Genomic DNA, 24,910 nt, shown 5'->3' with positions numbered 1-24,910 from the left:
TCTTCCTGAAGCATCATTCAATCAGATATTGCAAGGCTTAGGCATGATGGTTGCAGAATCGGTCCCAAATCCTCATGTCTCTATTTTTAAAAAAAAAAAAAAAAAAAAAAAAAAAATTTCAAGAACCGAACCTAACAGACCGCTCGGTTGCTCTCTGTTCTGGTCAAATTCAAGAACCGAACCTAACAGACCGCTCGGTTGCTCTCTGTTCTGGTCAAATTCAAGAACCGAACCTAACAGACCGCTCGGTCACTCTCTGTTCTGGTAAAATTCAAGAACCGAACCTAACAGACCGCTCTGTTGCTCTTTGCTCTAGTACAATCAAGGAACCGAATCCACCAGACCGCTCGGTTACTCTCTGCTCTGGCAAAATCAAGGAACCGAACCTAGCAGAACGCTCTGTTGCTCTCTGCTCTAGTACAATCAAGGAACCGAATCCACCAGACCGCTCGGTTACTCTCTGCTCTGGCAAAATCAAAGAACCGAACCTAGCAGAACGCTCTGTTGCTCTCTGCTCTAGTAACATAACGGAACCAAATCAACCAGATTGCTCGGTCTCTCTCTGTCTCTACAAGATAGGCACTCATTCAATCAAACCGCTCGGTTCTTCCTAATCTCTACTACTTTTCCTTGTCTAAATTTTGTCTTTCTGTTTTTTTATTTCTTTTTCAGAAAATTCAAATTTAACAAAAATATTTTATCTTTCTGTTTTTATTTCTTTTTCAGAAAATTAAAAATTAACAAAAATATTTTGTCTTTCAGTATTTATTTATCTCTATGTAAATTTCAAAATTTCAAAAATATTTCATATTTCTAGTATATGTACTTCTTGCTCAAGTGAATTCAAGTATCTCCTTATGGAACGTTCATCCAGGTATGTTTTTCTCTTATAAGACTAGTTAGACGTCCCTAGAAGCATGCTGCTGTATGTTGTCTCAAGCCTCTATGACCTTGAGCATGCCTTAATGATTCGATCATTACCTATCGTTTCTTCCCAATCAGGCTATTCTCTCATATTCGGTCTAGAGCTACCTTCTTTTACTCATCTGAAACATGAGTTGCTCTGCTTTGTCCCATTTATGTAGCAGAAGGTACGTTCGGTCTCTTAACCATCTCTTCAACTTCTTCACTTACATTCGCTCCCCAAAGTAACCCTTGATGCTCTCGGTCTTTACCACTGAGGCTTATGGTTGCACAACATCTGAGTTCATGATCTTAGATTCGATTACCACGTTCTGAGTGAAACCCAAAATCCAACACCTAAATAGAATTGACGGTGAGTTATTAACTCAAGCTTTTACTTGGAAATCTTCTTTATGAGTGATCTTTTATGAAACTGTCTCGTCCTAAGACATTTCTTCCCAAAGAGATCCAATTTAATTTATTTTGAGATTTCTGTCTATATCATTCCCATCACAGAATACTTCCCACCTACCTGTTCAACAGATCACATCGGTCTCACAGGTAACTCTACCAACACTTAAGTTTTATGTCAAGACTTAATGTTTGGATTGAGTTCAGCCACCTCTCAGCCATCATCAGAAGACGCCTTTCATTGTTTCTCTAAAAACAACTGATCGTATTTCTCGGGATACCACACAAACACTTCAGGTCTCTCTTGACTCTGAAGGAAGCGATTCTTGCCCGGAATCTTCTGCCTTCTGTCTTTTATTTAGACAACACGCACTACCAAACACATTAGACTTATTTCCTTGTCTTTCACACTCTTATGCACGGAATTATTTTCCCACATTCTAATTACTGTTTGGCACATGGTTCTAAGTCTCAACTGTAACCAAACAAGGGCACAAGGGATTTCAAACGGTACGAAAAAGATTTGGGCGCGTGCAAAGGATTCGTTTCAGCCCCACGTGTGCTGACGTCTTCATTGAATACACCATAACTTCTAATCGCGCTTTTTCAGGCGACGTTTTGGGTTCCTAATCATCACGACTTTCTCTCTCCTGGGAACGGTATAAATAAGACGTGATCGTGTTCTTTGGCAGTTACCTCTCAAAGCATTATCTCTCTGAAAAAGTTGCCCCTGTTCATCTTCTTCCAAAAACTCAACAATGGCGACTTCTTCTTCCACTCACGATCAGTCTGCTTCTTCTTCTTTTCTTGCAATCAAACCAAATCAGAACATGATCATAGAGTTGTCTCCATACGTCTATGACTCATATATGCTCTACGTGGTGGAATGCCTCACATATTCCCCATTGGTATTGGCATTAATGCAGGTGGAGGCAGTTCCTATGTCCCTGCTATCTCAAGTCTACTCCACAGCAAGCTATGACAAACACAAAGACCGTATCTACTTCTCTATTCACGACAAGAAGACTTCAGTTTCCAAAGCACGGTTTTGCTCTCTTCTAGGGCTTGCCGTAGATGCTTCTGTTATTTCACCAGACTTCATCACAACCGCCCAAATCTTTAAGATGATGTACGAGATGGGGTATACAGATGTTCTAACATCTGTTGGCAAAGTCAAGAAATCATGTCTTCCATCTCAGTGGAATGGATTGCTTACCCTTTTAATTAAGGGTTTAGCGGAGCGATGTGGTGGTTCCGACACCACTAGCAAAGGATTTCTCACAATGCTGTATGGGCTTTACAACGGGATCAATCTGGACTATGGGTCGATTCTCTGGTCTCAAGTGGTTCAGAGTCTCAACTCTACCGCAAGGCACTCAGAAATTTCATGCGCCAGGTTTTGGACCCTCATCACCAGGAGAGCCATTGATTCTCTTGACATCCCTGTCATGAAGGATGTTCTTATGGCTTCAATTGCCACATACCACACCAAGAAAATCATTCTCTCAGATCCAAGTAAGTTCCTCCACTATGGACTAATCCCTGAGTCCATGTACAGATGTGTCACGCCCCACAGCAAGATTATGGCGGACTACAGCTCCAGAACCCCCCTGCCTCCTAGGGTTCTTTCCGAGGAACAACGTGCAGCTCTTGAGGCTCTGGATCAGCCTGCTAACCGGGGCAAAAGAGCGAGCAAAAAGGAGAAGGCTGAGATGAAGGAACCCGCACCCCAAAAGGAGAAAAAGAGAAGGTCCTCCAAACGCAAATCCGAGGCAGAGGCACCTTCTCAGCCGAGATCGAAAAAGGTCAAGAAGATGGCTAAAAGAGCCAAAGGATCTCCTTCTGAATCAAAACAGAATGCACCATCCGAAACAGAAGATGTTGATCCTCAACCCGAAACTGCACCCGTTTCGTCTCCACAAAACTCTCCTACCCCACCAGACGTTAATCCTCAAACCGAAACTACACCCGTTTCGTCTCCACAAAACTCGCCTACCCCACCTAAATCTCCCCAAATTACCAAATCTCCTTCTCCTCCTACTTCCCCAAAATTTCCAACCCCAACCCAATCACCCAAACAGAACATCTCAAGTTCTGTTCCAACATCAATTCCCCAAACCACAACCGAAACCACTATTCCCTTCACCATTTCTCAACCTTCATCTTCTATCTCCCAACCTATTATCACAGAATCTATCACCATAACCACAACCCAACCACCAGTAACGGTCAACGTATCTGATACGGGGGCTGCTTCTGTGGTTGAAACCCCGGTCATCAACCCTCAATCCTCCCCTTCTCCATCTTCCAACTCCGGTGCTACCCTAGGGGGTGATGATGATGAATTTGATTCCATCTATTACAGCCCTTACCGGATCCCTACCGACACCGATACAGATACCCCTGTGTCAAGTCAGCAACTTCAAGAGATTCACGCAAAACTCGACAGTCTGCTGGCTGACAGTAAAGCATATGGGGGTGCTGTGCTGAAGGCTTTCATCGAGTCAGCAATCCAGACTTACACCGAAGCCTTGGATCGCTCCACTGACGCTGTAGACAATTCAGCAGCCTCATGCTCCAAAGCCACTAAGGAAGTTTCTGAGGTTGTTCATACAACTCAGATCTTTCTTGATTCTCTCAAGGCTCATGCTGATTCAAATGCTTCCAAATTTCAAGCGTCAGTAGACTCGTTCGCAGCCACCCTTCAGGGAGAAACCAGGAAATTTGAGGCTCTGCGTGCTGACCTCAAAACTGAATCCACTTCAATTCTCAAATCTTTGGATTCACGTTTTGCCTCTTTAGCAGCCGAGAGCACCCTGAAGGAAGAAGTTATCAAGCACCAGGCAACTATTGACTTACAGAAAGTTCAACTAGCCCAGGCACAACAAGAAATCACTTTACTTCAAACTCAACGGGCAGTTCTTCAGAGTTGCGCTGGTGACGTTAAAAATATGTTAACCGGTGTTCTTGACTCCGATGATCCCTTCCTAACCCTCACTATTCGTCAGCATCTCCAGGCGAAACTCCTTCCGGCGATCACTATCCTAAGTGAAATGAAGGGTGTCTCGGAGAAGCATGTTCTTCCGAGACATGGGGGAGAGGAAGGTATGTCCAAACAAGAACCGAAGGGTAATGTAGCTTCGGGTTCTGGTAAACATGTCCTAGTTGAGAGCGAATCAGAATCAGATGAAACCATTACTGAAGCTCTTCAACGCAAGAAACGGGACAGAGAGCTTGATGAAACATTGAAGATAGCTCGTGAGGCAGAAGCCAGAGAAAGGAAAATCCGGGAGGATGAGGAGACAATTCAAGCTAAAAAGACTCTGTTCCCAGATTGGGACAGAGACACACTCATCACTCAAGCAATTGAGTTTCCTTCTATTTATTGGTTGGAACCGATTGCATCTTTTGAGTGTGAAAACTCCAAAGACTCGCAGTTCGACATGCCCATTACGCGTAAAGCCTTCACTTTTCACTGCTTTGATGTCACTGCAAACGTCCCTCATCCGAACCCGAAGGTTGACAGGGAGCTTATCGATTTCTATCTGAAATTCGGTCAACCTCAGTACTTGACTTGGAGCGCCCAGAAAATTATAAGAGTCAAGGTACTGAAACCAACCCAGGCTGGGAAATTTGTAAACGTCAATTTCAAAATCAACAGAGGAACTGCCAACACCGAACATCTTATTTCTCTGGCAGATCTTCCCAGTCTGAACCCCCACGATTGGATCCTGCTATACAACATTCTTCTCTCCAACCAGAGAGAATATGAACCAATTCTTTCTCATCTTAAAAGAATGTTGGCTTCCTATGTCCATGAGCTAGCCACTATGGATCAGGAAATAGCAAAGGTGATGAATAAGAAACCGACTGTCAAGCCCACTTCCAAAACCGGAGATGTCCATAAAATGAAGTTGGGGCAGATTGATTCTTCCAATCTGACAGTTATGTTCACAAGGGGGGATAAGCACAAATTTCTGTTTGCGTTGGTAGACAAGCATCTGTTCTCTACAGAGTGTCTGGAGCACATCATCAATATCATTCACCGATGCAAACAGAACTCAACAGCAGATAAGAAGAACTTTACAGATATGCTTCGTTGGTATATTACCTTCAGGCATCATATTCTAGCTTTGATACCGAAAATTTTTCAAACGGTAAAGAAGCCATCTGCTTTGAAGACAGAGTGAAGATCTCGCCCCAAATTGACGCAAAAGGGGAGATTGTTGGGCTTAGAAGATTGCGTCTTTTGGGCTCGTTTGTTTTTACCTCTTTGTATTACGGTTTGGGCCTGTCCAACCGTATGTCTTTTATGCTTTGTATATAAGCTTATGCTTGCATGCATATTAGGTTAAGGTTTTAGAGATCTGAGTATACAATATTTTCCAGACGACTAAAGGTTTCTTTGATCATACTTGTAACCTTCCAATCCTCTACAGTTGATGTTCTTAATCGAGCTCTTCTGAGGATTTTGTTTTAATCATTCAACACGTTTGATTCATTCTTGTTCCATAATTTTACTGTGTTTATATCGTCATTGTTTTCATAACCTGTTCAAGATCTTATCGATCTTCAAAGATTAAAAGGTTTATTAATCTCATCATCTTACACTTGCAATAAGGATTTGGAATTGTGAAACGAGCATCAATGAAATGTTTTTTAATTAATATATTTCATAAAGTAAGGACCATAGACAAAAATAGTGTGCATGCTTGGAGCATGGCATAACTATTTTTTAGACAAACACAGTGTGCATGCTTAGAGCATGGCGTAACTATTGTTTTAATTCAAGTATTAAGTTGATTATTCGAAACATTATACAATGAATAATAAGTAATCAATATGACTCAAAAGTTTTTGGAGACATATAGGATTATTATTATTATTGTATTTCACTTTGCATGTTTTGACTTCCCGAATAACTAGGTTATTGAAACCATCCATAGTTGATCATACTTTGGTAGTAGGTATTGATGCAAGACTGTCATGAATGGGTCTATAGCTTGTCTAGGACAAAGTGGTTGCAGTGTTCATGAGTACTCCTAGAATAAGATTCGAGTATTGGATTCAACCCACACTCATTTGAATCACTTCATGGATTTTATCACGAGTGATCATGAGATGATGATATCTTGTATTCTTCATACGGACACGTGTGAGTAGTAGTTGCGAGTCGGTTGCACATTGACATATTTAAACGCACCAGTAACTTTGTTGTTATAAAACATATCGTTGTGTGTAATTTGATGAGTAAGTACAAGCGAGTATTTGGGTTGAAGTTTATCCGTTCCTTTTACCCCATGTGGATAAAAGCGATATTTGTGGGCCCCTCGATGATTTAATGATGACACCCTAAGTGCTTGGCCAAGCCCAGACTGATTTGATTTGTTTAGTTAGTCGGTCGTCATAAATCGGAAATCGGGAAACAACTGATGGACAGAGAGAATGATTATAATCCATGTCTCAGCCCATATGATATCCAGAATGTAGGAATATATGATCCCTTATCTAATTGACATGTCATTGACTAGATCAGAGTTCGACAGCGACTTTCAAGAGCTACAATTTCTAGTCGGGTTGGAGTCATGCTTGCAATAATATTTATTAGACTTATCCAACTGCGAGACTGTAAGATTAGGTGTCTAAGCCCATATCTATTATTGGTATGTACGTGACCCAAGAGTAGCATGGTCCATTTGGGTTGCATGGCATCGGAACAATTTGGATAGACTTTTGTGAGAAGAGGATATGCATGATTTATTAATATATTATAAGTTCTAATATATTAATATTTTTTACTTAGTATTGACCAAGAATTAGTTTGGAATTAATTTTGTGATCCAAAGAGACTATTAAAATAAATGGGGATTGATTTGGTAAATCATTCATTCTTATAAAGTGGCCTTATGATCCATAGTTCTTCATGTTGGGCTAAACCCAATTGGTGACCCATGGATACTCCTGGAGGTTAAAAGTCATGGATCATGAGGAATATGGAAATTCATGAGTTACATGGTGTAACCCTTATGTGCACACTATATAAGAAGCCTCATAGCTCATGAAATTGGCACTAAGGAGTGACTAGTAAATAGAGAAAATATAGATCCAAGGTATATAGGGGTGCATGTACACCATAGGAGTGTTAGAATGCTCAAAACCCAACATCAACTTCATGTTGTATTCATCTACTATGTTGAAGGCGTGTTCAAGATCCTTGAGGCGATCTTCAACTTTATTTGATTTAACCACCATGTCATCAATGTTAATTTCCATGGTGTCCCCCACTTTATCTTTTAACATCTGGTTAACTAACCTTTGGTATGTTGAACCTACATTTTTAAGAGCAAAGGGAATGGAAGTATAGCAATATATACCCATTGGGGTTATGAATGCGGTATTCTCCTAGTCATATGGTTCCATTTGAATTTGTTGGAACCCTGTTGATGCATCCATGAATGTTAGCAGCTCATGGTTAGTCGTGACATCTATCATGCAGTCTATGTGTGGCAGGGCGAGAGGATCCTTATGGTAAGCCTTCATTAGATCCGTATAGTGATGTGTGTAAAACAAACTACTTTTAATCCTACTTATAATAATTAAATTAATCACACAAAAGGCAGTGGACCTTTCTATTGGTCGTATAGTTCTAGTAAGCAGGGTATCGAACTCAGGGAACGGCAATTTAAACTAATTACTAAAATTATCTAATAGCAACTAACAAATAATAAAAGAGAGGGTTTTCTCTAGTTTTACAAGACTAAAAACTTACTAACTAATACTTAAACTAATTAACTAAAAACTAGATAAGAAAAGATTCGACTAAATTCAATAATGAAGGAGACTTCTGTTTAGGTTCAACTCAATTGATCCGATGGTTTATTTTATGGTAATTGTGCAATGGATTAATTCTTCTATTGACAACCGATTCATGTGATTAGGTTCACATTCGCTACACTAATCCTTAGAAAACAAACTAACTCAAACAGTGGCCAGTTGTCTAAATTAATTTAATTCCCTAGGTTATTTATTTGGGATAATTGAGACTTGTGATGGTTAACTAATTTGACCCTTTAGTTAACCTCTTGTTGATGGTTCATCACACAATCTCACACGTAAATTTACCTATTTTCTTATTAATTCTAGTTTCACATTCGCTAATCCTCGTCATATAATAAAGTGTTCACATAAATTATATGAGGTAAACAATTAAGAGACGTTCATGCAACTTAATTATCTTCCTATTAACAGAAAAATAGTTATCATTCACACATAAGGTTCTTTAACAAGCTTAAATTAATAAAATCACCAATATTAAATTAATCCTACCGTAAATCAAACCATAGTCTCAACATTGTCTCCCTAAACAGAAGTTAAAAGGTTTTAGCTCATGATTGAGGCAATTGAAAGCATAAAAACGAAATCTATATGTCTATACATGATGAAGAACAATAGATTGAATTAAGAATAATGAAAATTGCCTCTAATCTCCTTCAGAATCGGATTTAGGGTTGGATCTTCGTTCTCTAGGTCTTCTTTGACTTTAATTCGCAGCTTTTCTCCCCAAGGGGTCTCTCCGCTCCATTGTATCGATCTGAGAAGCCGAGTTGATGCCGAAGTACGGCAAGTTAAGGATTCTCCAGCTTCGCGAATCCTCGTAGAGACTCATCGCGTTGATGCCAGAGTCGCCGAGTTCCTTCCATTTTTTGGTCTTTTCTTCTTTTCATCATTCCAAAACTTCCCGATGGTTACTCCTGCTTCTTTTTGCTTCCGAGCATTCCTTTCGAACTAAAAACACAATTCAAACACTTTTAAGTATCTTTTGTCCATAATATGCAAATAAATAGCTAATAAATGATAAAAATCAATATTAAATATAGGGCTAAATATGCAAATATCAAAATACCCAACATTTGACTTTTGCTTGCCCCCAAGCAAAATTGAATTTTAGCACACTAAAATCACATAAGACAATCCCAATCAAACCCAGCCATTATGCCAAAACCGCAACTTATGCATTTTTGTCTAAAATTTTTCCTAAGGAACCCCCATACTCTAAATACTCACATTCCTCATAAACACTCGCCCACTTCTTTTGAACAATGCTCATTTTATGCATCCCTCCGAATCCATCCGCAGAAAACTTTTTAACCTCAAAGTATTTTTGGTTGAGCAACCCAAGCATACATAATCTAGAAAATTACAATTTATGATACCACATTGGAGCTCTTTAGAATTCTTCACTTCTTTGACAATGCGATTTTCGATTTCTTTGAATTCATCATCTTCTTTGATTGGATTTTTGATATCTTCAACTTTTGAATTTTTTTCAGAATTTTTGATCTTTCTTTAGTCCTGACTTTGATTGCTCCAAAAATTCTTCCAACTTTTCTTGTAATTCTCTCTCTTTTTTTATATGTACTCACTTTTTTTCCACTGAAAACTTACATGATTAAGCAAAGGTGCTCAACTTCAACCGTTATTCGTTAAGGCATTTGTCTTAGTGTGCAATGACTACTTAAGTTTTCCTGGATACATTTATGGTACACGATGCTAAACATATTGCATCCTTCAAACTAAGCAAGGTTGTGCTATTTTCCCATGATTTCACTAGAATAAAGGGGGCCACAAATGCATTATAACTTATATAGGCTCAGCTAAACATTTGGGTCCTCATAGAATCATCAAATATAATACTAGCATAGAATCCTAATTGCTTTTTACCAAAATTTTCTAATTTAAGTCCTAGTAATTTAATGCAAGTTTTTTAAAATTTATAAATTAAGCCTAAATTTCGATTCTAAATTAACTAATGTAATATAACCAACCCCCTACCCCACACTTAATTCATGCAATGTCCACATTGCATGTTATGCATGAAAAAGAACATAAAAATAAAGAGGGAATTGGAAAAACTCCAATCGGATAGTAGTGGCGACGCTGATCTTCTTCAATTTAGCTCCATCTTTAGCTGACTATAGACATGGGAACAGCTCATCCATGCCTTGGGTGTCATGTCATGTGTGGTTGAAAGCTCCAAAACTGCAGGAAAAACTTTCAGAAATTTCCAGAAATCACTCTTCAAAATAAGAACCAAACGTAGTAGGATATAAGCATCAAGTCAACAGCGAAGTGGTGAAAGTCGTACCAACTCGTCGATTCAGTGGGCAGACTCGACGAGTTGTAGCGGGAAAGTGAAGAAATTGCGCTTTTACTCTTGGACTCATCAGGTCAATAGATGCACTCGGCGAGTCAGCTACTGGGTGAAAATACTCTGCTTCCTGCTCCAAGTCTGTTTGTATAGACTACAATTACTTCAGATTTGGATTAATTCTAATACTCCTCTTCAGTAATAAGACTCATTTTAATGCTCCTCATGACCCGACTCCAAACATGGACTTAATTAACCCTTTTTCTTAGACTCGAAACTCCTATAACTCTAGAGACCCTGTAGACTTGACCAATTCCAAATTCTGAAAAGAAAACTAAAAACAACCCATGAGAACATAAATTAAATAAATCCTAACGTACTTAAAATTCAAACAACCAAAACCAACCAAAACATAAATGAAAATAAACTAGTCTTCATCCTCTTCCTCATCGTCGTCCCCTCCATGCATAGTTAGACTTCGTCCGGCTCCACTACGCCTCGCGCTAATGGCCTCGTCCCAAGATGGAATGTAGGGGAAGTTACCCCCATCAATGTGTGGAATATGAAGATGATCAAAAAGCCGAATGTGGGATTCGTTGATAAAATTTACACCCCTCGCCATTAGATCTTCAAGCCGCCTCATCTTGATATTGTACCAATCCATTGGTACTTCGTCATGATCAACCGGAATCACCAGCGGTTCCTCTTCCACTTCCCGCTCATGCCTCCTCACTCGCCGAACCGGCTCCGCAGGAACAATTACCACGTCATCATGGGGTATTATAAATTTTCCTACAACAATATCCTTGACAATCCTTTCCCTTCTGAAGAGTGTGGTACTAAAAGGAGGGGTTGGAACCTCCGTTAACATCCCCCATGCTCCCGCACCCATTAATCCATAGGTTTAAGCCAAACGGGTCACAAACATCATGCCATTAATCTTTGAAGTTTTGCGTTCCTTAACCACCACTTCGCTTAAATAAATGGCCAAATACCATGGAATCTTACAGAAAACGTTTGGTGTGATGATGCACCAAATGTAGACAACATCAAGGTTTGGAACCTTGGCATCATCTTTTCTTTGGTTAATTGTGCTGGCCATTAGGAGGTGGATATGGCGGTGGGTGGGTGATCGGATGCTACCCTCTTGGGCAGATTTAGGAATATAAACCTTTTTGACGATAGTGTTCCACCAACTTGATCTTGTAATGCCATCTGGCAACACCGTGTAAGAATGTTCAAAAAATGTACCAAAAGCAGCTGTATTGACCAATTGTTGGTCATAAATTCCCAAAAACCAAGCAAGTTCTACCACGGAGCATTGGCGGACCTCACCCCCAAGACAAAAAGTTAGGCTACTGGGGTTATAACAATCTTCTCCTCCTTGGAAAGTAATCATGGAAAAGAACTCCCAACAAAGCTCCAAAAATACCGGCTACTGGATCCAGAAAAGCCGGCTCCATCCATCACATATTATATAAGCACCATTATAGACAAAAGTTTTCATCAAATAAGGTGTCAATTCTTCTTCGTAATGAACCTCTCCAAGCCATCCCCATTTTATGGCATTAGGCACGTAAATGTCTTTCCTCCTGATTTCATCGAGCATTTTCTTCCATCTAGTCATGGTTGACTTGGATTCAACCCTTAGGAAATCTAACCAAGGGTGATCCGCTTGGCTACCCTAAGAAGTCTAACCCCTAAAAAACATGTTTCCTGCACCACAAATGACAAACAATCTAGAAAACACAAAAACACATTAAAACAAAATAAATTTGGGTTCACGACTTGTCACACCCCAAAACCAGGAACGGCGGAAACGTTCTGGGGCGGAGGACGTCATGTACAGTATCACAACAATGAAAAGTTGTAAACAAGAAACAACATCATCCATTGCATTAATAATAGAATTATTATACAAGTGTGTTCTGTCAAATTTTGATAAACACTAAAGCATAAATCAAAATGTAAGATGAATCTTCAACGAGCTCCATCTTCCCTAGTCCTTGCATCGGTACCTGTCTATGATGACCTGAGGATACAAGTAATTTTGAAAGCGAGTATCAGCTTTAATGTTGGTGAGATCATAAGTATTTTAGTGTCTTAATTTGTGTGTAAATACTTGTATGTATTTGAAATGTAAGTATTTGTATGTATACGAATTGTAAGTTTTGAAAATGTAAATGAACTGTAAGTATGAAAATGTATATGAATTGTAAGTATGAACATGTTTGTAAAACAATTGTAAATGTTTGAAAAACCCTAGAAATCCCTATGATTCCTATTAGTAACAAAAAGAGTCTTCTACCAAGACTTAACTGTTCTTTTGTAGTCTTCTACCAAGACCTAACTGTTCTGAATGTAGTCCTCTACCAAGACCTAACTGTTATGAATGTAGTCTTCTACCAAGACCTAACTATAATAGTATTACCCTTTGGTACTAGGGAAAATAACAATGTTAACTGAAGACATCCGTAGATGTACATTTACCTGTAATGGTATCAACCGTTGACATCCGTGGATGTGCTTTTACCTCTGTAGCTAACGGAGATTTTAGGAATGGTCAGTCCCGCAATGTATCCTTGGGTACTAGGATATTAATCCCAATCTATCTCGTCGATTGTGTGATTGAATCACAAGGTAAAGATAAGAATGAGGATTATATAACAGAATCTATACATATAAAATGTACTAGTAATTCCTGTAAGTGTACTCATGTACATGTGATCATGTAAACATATCTATGTAATAGTATAGTAATGTACTGTAATGCTCCACGTGTGCTAGCTGTAAAGTGTGATCTCTCTCTATCTAGCATGTATAGTAATGTACTCGTTCTCGTATCGTTGTATATGTTCTTCCCTAGTATAGTTGTATATGTTCTTCTCTAGTATAGTTTTATATGTTCTTCTCTAGTATAGTTGTATATGTTCTTCTCTAGTATAGTTGTTTATGTTCTCATAGTAGTAAGTATTGACTTATGAATGAACTGACTCATAGTATGATATTGTTATCTAGAAATAGTTCTAGTATCTTCCTAAACTACCCATATGGTAGCTTACTAGTAATATAACTGGTACGTATGAACATGGATGTATACCCTTGCTACCCAAGGGCGATGGATGAACTGGAAGGGCCTTTATGATTATATATGTACATACGATATATAACTAATATTTAAACGACCTTCGGACGGATACCCGATATCCCACCAGACCACATCTCAAGCGCAAAAAGGAAATAGGGTGGATAGCCTTCCTGAGTCTTTTAAACATTACCCATATAAATATACATATATAGGCATGCAATTTATAATATAAAAGCATAAAGTAAGTTTTGTAAAACCTTTGAACATAATTATTATCTTAAGAAAAGATCGACTTGATGTCAATCTATAAAACAATTTGAAGGCATGGGTTTGATAAAACAGTTTAGTATAAAGAAACATTTGTTTGAAACACAATTGTAAATAAGTTTGAAATGTAATATACAGAGTAAAATGTACAGTGTAATAAAGAGTTGTAAACACATAAAGTGTTTATGAAAAACATTTGAAGGAAACTGTTTGGTAAAAGGCTAATGAATAGCCAATCATTTGAATGTTGCTTACTAATCACGTGTGAATGATATAGCAACTAGAATGATTCTACTTGTATCCCCCCCCCCCCCCATAAAACATTTAAAAATGGTTAAAACATTGATTAAGGGGTATGAACTCACCTGTAATAAGTGGATCGGAAGGAAGTGTCAGATAAGTGCTTGGTGTCAAGTGGAGACTTAGACACGCACAAAGATCCTAATAACATATAAGGATATATGTATGTACACAATTAGTGTTTAAACAACTAATAAACAAAGTTAAGACACTCTAGGACATGTTAAACACTTTATACAAGTGTTATAAGTCTCAAGGGTTGCATCTAAGTGTTGTAGGGAAAGGCTAGTGTGTTTGGGGTTCAAGGGTAAACTCCCTTGCAGTTTACGGTTTTGATGGTCATGACACAATGAGTTTACGGTAGTAAACTGTAGAGTTTATGGTCGTAAACTCTATTCCTAATGACTAGGTGTTGTTTGGTGGTTTAGCAAGCCTCTTGGAGCAATCTTGCTAAGTGGTTTAGCCTTTGGAATGGACTAGGGCCACAAAACACCCCATTTGAGGAGTTTACGGCCTCATGGATTTTACCTTTGGGTTCAAAAACCGTAAACCCATATGCAATAGTGTATGGCCAAGATTTCAAGTCCCTAACACAATTAGGTAAGTGCATGTGCTAGTTTATAAGCCTAAGGAAGGAAAATAACCCATATGGACATACTTTTGAGTGTTTACGGTTTTTGGGAGATCCCCAAACCGTAAACACATATAATTGTGGGTATTTGGTGATTTTCAAGGCTTAGACACATCAAAGGAAGGTTTAATCATTTCTTGGAAGGCTTAAACATCAAACTAAGGCTTTGAGAAGGACTTATGCACACTTTGGTGCATTTTAGGGTGTTTACGGCCCAAGAACATTCTTGGACCGTGAACACCTCCAACCTTGTGTTCTTGACATATTTCCTTGGTATAAACATGCATAGCTAGCTTTAAATGACTCTAGGATAAAAGTACTTACATAAGGAAGCTTGAATTGAGCTAAAAAGCCAAGAACACTTAGTGTGTGTTCTTGGTGTTTTGGAAAATCTAAAAAAAAACAGAAATGAATGGATGAATAGATGCACAAACACTAGATTAAGTGTTTTACTAACTTGAAAGGGTTAAAACACTTACAAGATTGAAGATTTGGAATTAAATCTTGGATGATACTTGAGAGAATATTTTTGGAGTTTACTCTTTTGATAAATGGGGAGTAAACACAAATGGGGAGTAAACTCATGTATAAGCATGAGTTTACGGCTTTTTGGATGATTTTTCGACCCAAACATAAAAGTTTGGTCAGGTGTTTCTAATACGCGAAGTGTTTGCGGTTTTCAAAAATCAAAACCCGAGACGACACTTTCTTACACCCGTTCGCTTAAAAATAATAAAAAATAATCAAAATAATTTTATATTTCTTAAAAATAAGAAATAATTACATTGACTTATGCTATGAAGGGGTTTACTTTTAGGGTTTGACCGAATGGAAATTTTAGGTTGTCACACGACTGGACTCGTCGAGTCCATGAACAGACTCGGCGAGTCTGATGAACTGCTCAAGTTAGTCGGCGGGTCTGTGAAATTTCAACCATAAAAACTCAAAATTAGTCCAAGGGTTTGTCCAAGAATGTGTATAAGGCATATTAGTGTAAGAACATTCATCCAAAACACCAAAATTAAGTCAAAATCAAAACCCTAAAAACTCTAAAATTTTAAAAATGGGTGTTCTATCAAATTGATACTTCCAAACATCTAAAAATCATGACTTTAACAGCAAGATAGAAGAAATTAAGTACCTTGCTTGATGAAATTCAAAAAATTGGGAGAAAATTGGAAGAAATTGATGAATGCTTGAGAGACAAAGAGGTGCACGACGAGTGTGTCGGCTGAGATGTGTTCCAAATTAGGGTTAAAACCCTAGTTTTACTAGATGTAAAAATGTTATTATTTTTTTTCCAGTAAGTAAAGTCGACTCGTCGAGTCGTGGTCAGACTCGGAGAGTCTGGTCGCAAATGAAATTTATCCGGATTTTGAATGGACTCATCGAGTTAGGGTCCCAACTCGCCGAGTCACTTGCAATATTTTTTAAAAATATATGATTTTCACATCTCTTCGTAAAAATAGTCAATACACCCCACGCTCAAACCATGCTTACCCTCAAGCAATCATTTTTGATGATTTAGAAGATGAAAACAGAAAAATCCTAAGAAAATCAAACAAAAACTAAAATGAAAGATGATAAAGGAAAAAGAAAGCAAACTCTCATAATTGGTTGCCTCCCGTCAAATGCTTCTTTTTTAGGAGTCTTTAGCTCGACTCCCTCCCGCTCTACGTTTGTTCGTTGTTTTTCATCGGGATGCCATGCTTAATCTTTTGTTGATTATATTTTGTTTTGTAAACATGTATTTTCCTCTTGTATGCTCTTCTCAATTCCTCTTTCCTCTTCTTTTGAGCATTATTTTCAGGTTCACTCGTAGCCCTTTTTCCACACTGGTTTTTCCTCACCCCTTTACTTTGTAGTACTTTTTCTTTGTTGACCTTGAATTCTCGTTCAATTTCTACTTCATCATCTCTTGAATTGAAGGATTCTTCCTCACTTTCGTCCCTACCTAAAGAGTCTGGTGGTTCAAATGTGAACACTTCATAAATAGTAGAGATGTGGGCACGAGGCTTTTTTCTTTTAATTGTAGGTAACAATATTTCCTGATTAGCAATTTGTGACTCAAGGGACGAATTAGCCAAATCATCAGCCCTTGCACTCTCCTTTTCTCCCATGTTTGCCTCCTCGTCAAGTCGAATTTCTTCATCTTTTTGTATCATCGTATCAAGGTAAGGTACTTGATCGTTTTGGAAGTCACAATAATTTTTAACAATTTCGCCTTCTGCTGCTGGACCTTCCATTGGATCAGGAAAAATTTTCATGTCGAGGACAGGAAAAGAACTTGTAAATAGCAGGTCAAGGTTGTCTGTGTTACTAAAATTTTCGACTGGACTCGTCAAGTCTGTCAATGCGACTCGGCGAGCCGGTGCGTATTCCACAAATTCCATTGTTTCTTCTAGAACAGTTTCCTCCAACAACTTCTCTATCTCCTCTAAACCTTTTTTAGCATCAAAAGTTTCTCTAGAAGATAGTAGGAATTTATTTGGATTTTCTTCTTGTAAAAGTGCAAGCTCTTTTTCTATGAATTCTTCATCCAAATCAATGGAGGAAACTTCTTATTTTCTTGCTTCTTCTTGCTTAATATCTTGTGGAGCCTTAAACACTGCCGATTCATCTCCTATACTTAATGTTAGTGTTGACTCGCATACATCTACTAATGCACATGCAGTGTTCAAAAATGGTCTCCCCAAAATAATTGGAACTTTGGGGTCTTCTTCCATGTCAGGTACTAAAAAATTCACAGGGAATACATATTTGTCAACCTTTATGCGAAGACCTTCACAAACACCTTTTGGATGAATGATTGTCTTATCTGCTAGATGGATCTTCATATTAATAGGCTTTGGATCCGGCAAACTCAACTTCTTGAAGAAAGAATATGGAATTAGATTAGTACTTGCACCCGAATCAGTCAATGTTTGAGTAGCAATTATGTTTCCAAATTGACAAGGAATAGACTTCTCCGATATCTTTTCTAGTGAAAAAGAGACCCTTTAGAAAGTTTATATATTTAGACGTTTGAAGTATCGTTTCAACAAATGGAATGCTGACTTGAAGGGCTTTAACATGTTCTATGTAAGTTCTGTACTCTTTAACCTTTTCATAACGTATGGCTCGAATTAGATATGGCAAAGGTGGCCTGTAAGGCTTTAAGGGAACAACATTTTGTCATCAGACCATGGACTCATCGAGTCCATTAGAGGGACTCGGCGAGTCGTGTCGGATTTAGCTGAACTCGAGTCTTCTGTCTTTTCAGCTTGCACCTTTGTTGAGGCCTTTTGTGCAGGAGTTAGAGGAGTGAAAATGTAACATCCCCATTTTCACGGCCAGAAAAGACCGATTTGTTTATGCTTGTTTTTAAAATCAGAGTACTCTTTTAAAGAAAACAGTTGCGGAATTTGTTCCCAAAACAAAATATGATAAAAATTATCAAAGCATTTCTCGAAGAGAATGTATTTTCATTTAACAATAAAACCTCGGGATGTCATGTTCCGATACAGACATATAAGCATAAACAGAACTTACATTTAATTACACAATTGATTTATATCTCCTTTAAATCTCTCTGTGAAATATATCTTCGTATTAATACCTGTGATACAAAGAAAACTGAGTGGGTCAGGCTTGGGAGCCTGGTGAGCATATAGGGTTTTCAACCCACAATAATATAATTATTATATTCAACCATCAAACAATCAACTCAATTACCCATCCCTATTATCTTCTTTATTTCTTAGGATTTTACCCTAGGAATTCAACTACCCATCATTCATTCATTCCTAAGGATTGACCTAAGGAATTAGCACAAACTTCCATTGCTACATAAGGCGCATCTGCCAACATTATCCTTTAAGCGCCTCTGCCAGGATTACGTCATACACTATGAGGCACGACTGCCAGGTTTATGACATTATCTTTTAGGCGCATCTGCCGACATTATCCTATAAGCGCATCTACCAGGATTATCCTATAAACGCATCTGCCAGGATTACGACATTCACTGCTTGGTGCATCTACCGATATTATTTTTAAATGTATCTGCTAGTATTATGATATTCTCTAATTGGTGCATCTGCCAATATCATTCTTAATCATCTTTCATACCTCATCGTTTTATCACATACCAACTATCTCATCAACCCATGTTCTACCCAACATATTTGTAGATATAAAATACATATACAGTTTAACTCATTTAAAAACTATATAAAACATTCATCCCACACTCATCTCAAATAAACAACAATATATAAACACATAGCACGTATTTTATAACAAATACTTCATATTTATGTGTTAAAAGAAAGTAACTACACACTCACCCAAACATATACTTAATACAGTCAAACAATACTTGTATTATACCCGTGTTTATGAAAGGGACTATACACCCACACATATAAACAACTTTATATTATACACATAGCACGTATTTTATACTAAATACTTAATAATTATGCGTTAGAAAAAAGTAACCACACACTCACTTGATTAGAAGATGATCGGGCAGCACTACGGCTTGCAGAAGTAGTGTTTCTCCGTAGATCTGGAAGATCTTCACAAAAATTGGCTCCTCGCGGGCAGCGCTTCGGCTCGGGAATAACGCTCTTCGGGATCCTCGGGGCTTCGGATCTTGCTTCAGGGCTCGGAAATATTACCGGGGCTTTGGGGTATAAACGACATGCAAACCGAGGCAAAAACTAAAGAGAAGAAAGAGTTTGAACAAGAGAAAATGGCTTATTTCGAGTTCTATTTATAGGCTAAGGGTCTGGGATTACGCGAGGCGTAATCTCAAATTACACTGGGCGTACTCGAGTTACGCTGGGCGTACTTTGATGTCATTGTGTGCGTCGACTGGTGGCACTCGAGTATTGGTCAGACAAGTTGCATCCGACTGAGTATGCTGGGCGTACTCAAATTACGTTGGGCGTAATTGACTCGTAGAACTTCTAAATTGCGTAACTTTCGCATACGAGCTCCGTTTTCGACGTTCTTTATATCCACGCGAAGGTGAGACTACGCTCTACAACTTTCATTTAGACTCCATTGGCTAATTTTGACATCTATTTTTATTATTTAATTTTAGAAGGCCGGGACAGAAAAACTTCGTTATAAATTCATAACTTCTTCGTCCGACGTTTGTTTTCGCCTATCTTTTTATCGTTTTAATACACTTAATGAGATCTTCAATTCTCATTTAGATTGTTTTGGCTAAAAACCGCTCGATCTCAAATCGAGTATTCGGGCTGCATACCACTAAGTCGAAACTTAGAAAAATCATAACTTCCTCATACAAAGTCAGATTTGGACGTTCTTTTTATGCACACTCATGGTTTAACAAAATCTATGACTTTCGTTTAGATTTCTAAGGCTAAATATCGCTCTAACGTAAATTCACTATTTACGTCGCGTTGTGTCGTGCCTGTTCTGTCGCCAAACTTCGACAGGTCATAACTTCTTCGTTATAACTCGGATTTCGACGTTCCTTATATGCACGGAAACCTTGTAACATATTCTATAAATTAGTTAAGATTATTCCTTCAAAATAATATTCGATCAAAAAGTCATTTTTGACGCTTAACGTCTCTAATTGACTAGCCCGGATCTACGGGCGTTACATAAAATTTCCCCAAAACTAGTTGTTATAGCATTTACGTTCTCTATTCTCGAATTATTCTCAGTTTTACTTGGAAGTTCACCCGCTTTTCTTTGGCTAACTTGTTGAGCTAGTTTCCTTATCTGCTTCTCGATGTTACGAATAGATGCTTGCTGGTTCCTTAATATGGTTCTTGTTTCTTGTATTGCAGCATCGTGATCATTGTGGCTTTTCTCAAAAGCAGCTACAAATTTTGTTAGCATCTATTCCAAGTTGGGTTTCCTATCTTACACCGGTTCCTCTTTTTGGTACATACCCCTTGCTTGTTGTCCAAACTTCTCCTCCTTTGCCTTTTTGTATTCATCATAGGGTAGCCATTCTTTCTCGGTTTCTGCTAATCATAATCAAACCTATCACCGCTTGAATAGCATACTTGCGGCTTTTTATTTCCATTCTCGTCCATGTCGCAATCTCTCGTAAGGTGAGGTCCATTGCAATTTTCACAACCCACCCAAATACCATGGATTGTTTGATCCATTTTATCCATTCTTTTCAACATCTTCATCGTTGCCGCCATGTCTTCAGAAGCATAATTCACATCTCCCCTAATTGGATTATTCCTAGGATTATGATATTCTTTAGAGTGCTTAGAGAATTCTTCAATTAATTGTTTAATCACCGGGGGTGCCTTCTTTATGAGTGGGCCTTGCGAGTCAAGTAATTGCCTTGTTGTCACATTGACTCCATCATAGAAAATGGAGACTTCTTGTTGACTATTTAAGTCGTGATGTGCGCAATTCCTTAATAAACCTTTGTACCTCTCCCGTGCCTCATAAAGTGATTCGCCCGCTTGTTGCTCGAAATTCGCTATGGCCTTTTTCAACTTGGATATTTTTGATGGTGGGCAAAATTGGTCAATGAACTCTTCTTTCATCTTGGCCTATGTAGTGATGGATCCTTTGCAATTGGGTGTCGCGAGGCACGTTAGGAACATTAAAATAATCAGCTACACCATTGACTTCATCCAAGTGTTTGTAGGCATCTTCGTGGTCTTTTCCGTAGAAGGGGATCTCTTTGAGTTGTGCAAGTATGTGGCCCTTAAGATCAAAAGTGGCAGTTACGGGAATTTCGGGTTACACAAGTCCCGGGCCAGTATCATCTCGTATCCTATTCTTCCATTTGCCCATGGGGACTTCATCGATGTTTGCCATGGTGTTGTCCAAGTCTCCTTCTTGATCGCTTTCCTCTTCGTATTCGGTTTCGTAGTCGGTCTCCTCTTTGATTGGGTCATCGCTTGCTAAATAGGCTTTGGATTCTCCGACTTTCTTTCCCTTTTTCTTGTTGAAAATGGATTTAAGATTCCTTAGAGGTGAGCTCTTCGGTTTTTCGAGATCTCCAATTGTTATGCCCTTGTTTCTTCTAAGTGTTGATTCCGGATCGTCAAAAGGTGGGATCAGTGGTGTGCCTCCTCCCCTGGTCATAAACGTTCTGCAAACAAAAGAAACACACGCGTAAAAAGAACAAAAGAAATTAAAAATGAAAATTTTATGTTCAGCTATGGACTCGTCGAGTCTGTACGAAGGGGCTCGGCGAGTCGAGTGCAAAAATAGCAAAAACATTTAAACAAAATTTCCTAAAAACTACTAACTAAAATTCAATCCTAATTCTAAATCTAATAAAAACAGTAACTTTGTGCAAGAAAAATCTCACACAAATGATCGATAACAATAGCAATCAATTCAAAGTTGGAACCGTTCCCCGGCAACAGCCCCAAAAACTTGATCTATGTAAAATGAACTAGTTTTAATCCTACTTATAAAAATTAAATTAATCACACAAAAGGCAGTGGACATGTCTATTGGTGGTATATTTCTAGTAAGCAGGGTATCGAACTCAGGGAACGACAATTTAAACTAATTACTAAAATTATCTAATAGAAACTAACAAATAATAAAAGAGAGGGTTTTCTCTAGTTTTACAAGATTACAAACTTACTAACTAATACTTAAACTAATTAACTAAAAACTAGATAAGCAAATATTCGACTAAATTCAATAATGAAGGAGACTTCTGTTTAGGTTCAACTCAATTGATCCTATGGTTGATTTTATGGTAATACTGCAATAAATTAATTCTTCTATTGGCTACCGATTCAGGTGATTAGGTTCACATTCGCTACACTAATCCTTAGGAAACAAACTAACTCAAACAGTGGCTAGTTGTCTAAATTAATTTAATTCCCTAGGTTATTTATTCGGGATAATTAAGACTTGTAATGGTTAACTAATTTGGCCCTTTAGTTAACCTCTTGTTGATGGTTCGTCACACAAGCTCACACATAAATTTACCAATTTTCTTATTAATTCTAGTTTCACATTCGCTTATCCTAGTCGTATAATAAAGTGTTCACATAAGTTATATGAGGTAAACAATTAAGAGATGTTCATGCTACTTAATTATCTTCCTATTAACAGAAAAATAGTTATCATTCACACATAAGGTTCTTTAACAAGCTTAAATTAACAAAATCACCAATATTAAATTAATCCTACCGTAAATCAAACCATAGTCTCAACATTGTCTCCACAAAAAGAAGTTAAAAGGTTTTAGCTCATGATTGAGGCAATTGAAAGCATAAAAACGAAATCTATATGTCTATACATGATGAAGAACAATAGATCGAATTTAGGATAATGAAAATTGCCTCTAATCTCCTTCGGAATCGGATTTAGGGTTGGATCTTCGTTCTCTAGGTCTTTTCTGACTTTAATTCGCAGCTTTTCTCTCCAAGGGTTCTCTCCGTTCCATTGTATCGATCTGAAAAGCCGTATTTATAAATTCAACCCGACTCGCCAAGTTCATGACGGACTCGTCGAGTCCATCACTTAATCCCTGTGTACGGCAAGTTAAGGATTCTTCAGCTTCGTGAATCTTCATAGTGACTCGTCGAGTAGATGCTAGACTCGCCGAGTTCCTTCCATTTTTTGGTCTTTTCTTCTTTTGATCATTCCAAAACTTCCCGATGGTTACTCCTGCTTCTTTTTGCTTCCAAGCATTCCTTTTGGACTGAAAACACAATTCAAACACATTTAAGTATCTTTTGTCCATAATATGAAAATAAATAGCTAATAAATGATAAAACTCAATATTAAATACAGGGAAAAATATGCACATATCATATAGTCCACACATACTCTCTATTTTCCGTTCTTCTTTTGCACAAAGACCACGTTGGCTAGCCATCTTGGGAACTTGACTTCCTTGATCATCCACGTTTTAAGGAGCTTTTTCTACTTCTTCTTGGATGATTTGGCTTCTTTCGGCTGCAAACGTTCTTCTTTTTTAGCATATTGGTCTACTAGAAGGATCAATGTTAAGTTTATGAGTTACAATATTTTTGTCTATACCTATCATATCCTCATGCTTGCAGGTGAATGTTTTGCTTCTATCTTTCAGGAACTTTATTATTTCTTTCTCGATTTGTTCTAGCATTGAGGATCCTATGAGGATTTTGGCTTTAGGATCCTCAAGGTTTAGCGGCACTTCCTTTACATCATACTCACTTTTTTCTAACACACCTTAATCCCCCTTCTTTTAATTGTTAACCCTATCGTGGTACTATGGAAGATTTCATTGAAGTCTTATATCACTCCTTAGATTCTTATTGATGACTTGTGATTTTTACTGTCCCCCATAGGGTGTGCATTTTGACACATTATGAATCCATGGTCTTCCTAGTATAACATTATAGTAGGATAGTCTATCGATTACACAAAAGCATTGCTTAGAGTTTACCCCCTCTATGTATATAAGTAGCTTTATTTTGTCAACTGTAAGCTTCATTTTGCCACTGAATCCAATCGGCATCGAGGTTCTTTTTACTACTTTAGCATCAGGGATGTTCATCCTTTTTAATTCATCAAGGAGTATGATGTTGACTGAGGATCTTTCCGACAAAATGGTTGGCGATGTAAAGATTAATCACCAGTCCATCGTAGTGATGATCATGGATGTCTGTTCTATTTGTTTCATCGAATTTAATCTCCTTCTCGTTTGTTATCGATGTGTTCTTCTATGGCCTTTCTTCTTTCTCTGTCTTTGACAATTTAGCATATCTTTTTGCTAGGAAAGAAGAGGTTCCACAAATGTCAGATCCTCCATAGATTACATTGATTATGTTAGCATCTGTAGGAGGGGATCCTAGTTTTTCTAGGGTCTTATAAGGATTTGATCCTTTTTTTGGATCCTTCTTTTCTTCTTCCAAGGATCTCCTTGAGGTATCCCTTGCTAATTACGTAAATAATCTCCTTTCGTAGGGCTATGCAATCTTCAGTAATGTGGCCAAAGTCCTCATGGTATGCACACCATTTCGACATATCTTTCCAGGTGGTGGACTTTCCCCCTTTCTTGGTCATCTTGCTCTATCACCAAGATTCTGCATGGAAAATATCAAACCTAAAACATCCATAGAAAAATAGTAATTAGTGATCTTAGGAAATTCTTCTTCCTCCCTTTCATATTTAAGGGCATTAACCTATGATGATCGGGTCTGGAAGAAGG

The 24,910-nt window shown here is 38.0% G+C and overlaps 1 non-coding gene across 1 annotated transcript; it reads left to right on the top strand.

Moving 5' to 3' along the window:
- The first annotated feature begins 21,129 nt into the window (after positions 1-21,129).
- Positions 21,130-21,236, top strand: LOC144999238 (small nucleolar RNA R71). The gene has a single exon (XR_013660756.1). It is a non-coding gene; the product is annotated as a small nucleolar RNA R71 (small nucleolar RNA).
- Positions 21,237-24,910: the final 3,674 nt, after the last annotated feature.

This window comes from Lactuca saligna, chromosome 5 (genome assembly GCF_052625555.1).
Source record: "Lactuca saligna cultivar CGN05327 chromosome 5, ASM5262555v1, whole genome shotgun sequence".
In the NCBI taxonomy this organism is placed as follows: domain Eukaryota; kingdom Viridiplantae; phylum Streptophyta; class Magnoliopsida; order Asterales; family Asteraceae; genus Lactuca; species Lactuca saligna.
This window is presented reverse-complemented; position numbering and strand designations above follow the sequence as displayed.